The sequence below is a fragment of the Frankliniella occidentalis genome, unplaced genomic scaffold (genome assembly GCF_000697945.3).
Source record: "Frankliniella occidentalis isolate FOCC.00 unplaced genomic scaffold, Focc_3.1 Scaffold27, whole genome shotgun sequence".
Taxonomy (NCBI): Eukaryota; Metazoa; Arthropoda; class Insecta; order Thysanoptera; family Thripidae; genus Frankliniella; species Frankliniella occidentalis.
Window position 1 is genome coordinate 1609012 of NW_026267157.1, and position 2529 is coordinate 1611540.

The 2529-nt window shown below is 46.9% G+C and overlaps 1 protein-coding gene across 6 annotated transcripts in view; it reads left to right on the plus strand.

Moving 5' to 3' along the window:
- The window catches only part of LOC113215029 (acetylcholine receptor subunit alpha-like), a 202496-nt gene that overhangs the window by 118846 nt on the left and 81121 nt on the right, over positions 1-2529 (plus strand). The window lies entirely within an intron of this gene.

Here is a 2529-nt window from a genome sequence, read left to right on the forward strand (position 1 = left end):
GGGGGCCTTGCTGGTCTCAAGTGGAGAGGGGGGTGAAGTGCCAATATGAAATTTATGAAAAGGGGGGCGCTCCGCGTCAAAAAGTTGGATGTGATGGCGCGGGATTCTCTCTCTGCAGAAACGGGGTGAAATCTCTTTTATTACTGGCATCACGGAACAATAAAAAAGCCCGACGAGGAGGTGGAAGACTTATTGGCGGGTAAGGGTGAGGAGAGTGTGTGTGCGAGAGAGAGAGAGAGGCCGAGACAGCAAAAAGGGATGGGATGAGATAGAATGTGATACTAGTCCCCTGGGGGGGGGCATTCAAGCACCACTGCTAAGAGTGGTCCTCGATAAGACGACGGCTGTGTGTGTGTGAGGTGTGTTTCCTTTCCTTCATCAGAGAGTTACTCTTCGAGTTCTGCATTAAAAAAGTTCACATTTCCGTTGCGATACGGGCCCCTTTTACGTACGCTGCAGAGTAGCCCTCCGGAGGCAATCTATGAAATGGTGGAGATGCGTGAGGAACATATAATGCGCTGCAATTTGTTGCTCCCTTTCTGTCCAAAGGTCGCGTCGCCGGCCGTGCTCCTCTCAGTAGAAGGAAAATAGGGAGCAAAAACTGACGTGTTTTACCGCCTCGTACGATGGATCCGCCAGAGGCAAAGGGAATGGCGTTAGATAGAGAGAGAGAGAGAGAGAGAGAGAGAGAGAGAGAGAGAGAGAGAGAGAGAGAGATGGGAGCTCCCCGATAGGCCCGCGAGCCTTTCAAGTTATTGCGTGCGATGCGTCCGTTCGCGATGGAATGGATGATGGAAGATGGAATGGATGTACCCTGCAGAGACAAGATCCACGAAAAGTAAAAAGGAACCGCCTTCATAGTCGCTATCATTGAAAAATTTGACGTTGTAGATAGAACTGAATAACCGCTACATAATTCGTTTCACTTTTCCTTAACATTGATATTGAAAAAAAAAAATAAAGATATTTATCGCGTTAAAATTTGACAGTTAAAAAAAATTTGAAATTGCAGTTTGTATACACTGTGGAGGATGGAGGAACGCTCTGTTCACTCCTCAGAAGTGAAATGTAAATAATTGAATTTAGTTGAAATACGTACTCTTTTCAGAAGTGCAGTTCAGATGGCTGGGGGCAGAGGCTGGGGCTGGGGCAGCGGTGCCGTTTTAGGCCAGCCAGGTCTCGCCCGGGTCCCGCAGGTCACCCGTGGAGGTCAGGTCACCTCGGAGGTCACATCCAGGAGGTATCCGAAGGGGTGGAGGGGAACGTGGCCGCCCCTGCTGGGGTCAGCACTTAACATCACTTTGGGTTAGCCGGTCCGGAACTTCCAAACTAAGGGACGCACAGAAACACAAAGGGCCCAACTTACAGGGTGGGGGGTGGTAGGGGGAGGGATGGGCCAACGAGATGTCACTGTGTACGGGATCATGGCTGCCAACTTGTCGGGGCACGATGTCTTAATGCCCTCCGTTGAGTGAGGGAATTAATTGGACTACCATGAGGTAGATTGCCCCCCCCCCAATACACACACGCTTGAAGTTCATCAGAGCACTTTGACATATGTGAGACGTGAAACAGCATGTGGCGACCACGATCCCTTCTGGCATTTCACTAAGTACTGCAGTGCTCCAAATGTAAATTGTAGAGGTAGGAAAATGATCGTTTAAAGTAATCGTGCGACATGTATTTTTTTGTAGGCGGGGTTGTGCTGTGCGCGTTGCATCTGTTATGAGGACCCCTCCCCCCGGTCTTTCTTCATTTACCTTTCCCTATTCCTTACCTTCATCTTTTTTCATAATTCATTCATTTTCGCCTCATCCCGCATGCAAATTGGGAACATCGCCGCTAAGGGCATACTGATGCGGCGCAGGGAGGTGCGAAAAGTTGGGAGCGTTCTAAAACCAATTTAAACTAAACGACAACTTTTAGATTACCCGCTACCCTTGCATTCTACTGCGTGCAAGGACTGAAACTACGGCAAAGAGGTGAAACCTAATTGAACAGTCGTTTTGATATGGGACAGCAGTTTTTAACAATAAAGAATTTTAATGAAATGCAAAATGGCGAATGACATTGTTGCGAATTATTGTTCGTACACTCTTAAATTCCTACAAAAAAATACTTTTATTACAAAGAATTCCGTGCAACCGCAATACAAAGCGAAATTTCCCTTGTAATACAAAGAAAAATCTTTGAAATACATAGAAAACAAAAATTTGCATTACAAGGAAATTTCCTGCAATATAGGGAAATTTTCTCTTTATTACGCGGTTGCACAGACTTCCTTTGCACTACGAAAAGAATCTTTGTAAAAGATTCATCTGTACACACACTAAAAGCTTATGAATAAAAATGTTCATAAGCTTGGTAGCGTGTACTTATCAATCCACACAGTGTTGAGTTCTTTCTTTTCGACAAGCGTGCAGGTAGCATGTTATGCGCCCCAGTCGGTGGTTGGGAAGTGGCCGGAAGCCAAGCGGTGACGCTTCCGCGCGCTTCCGCAAAAGAGGACTTTGATGCGGTGCGGGTGGG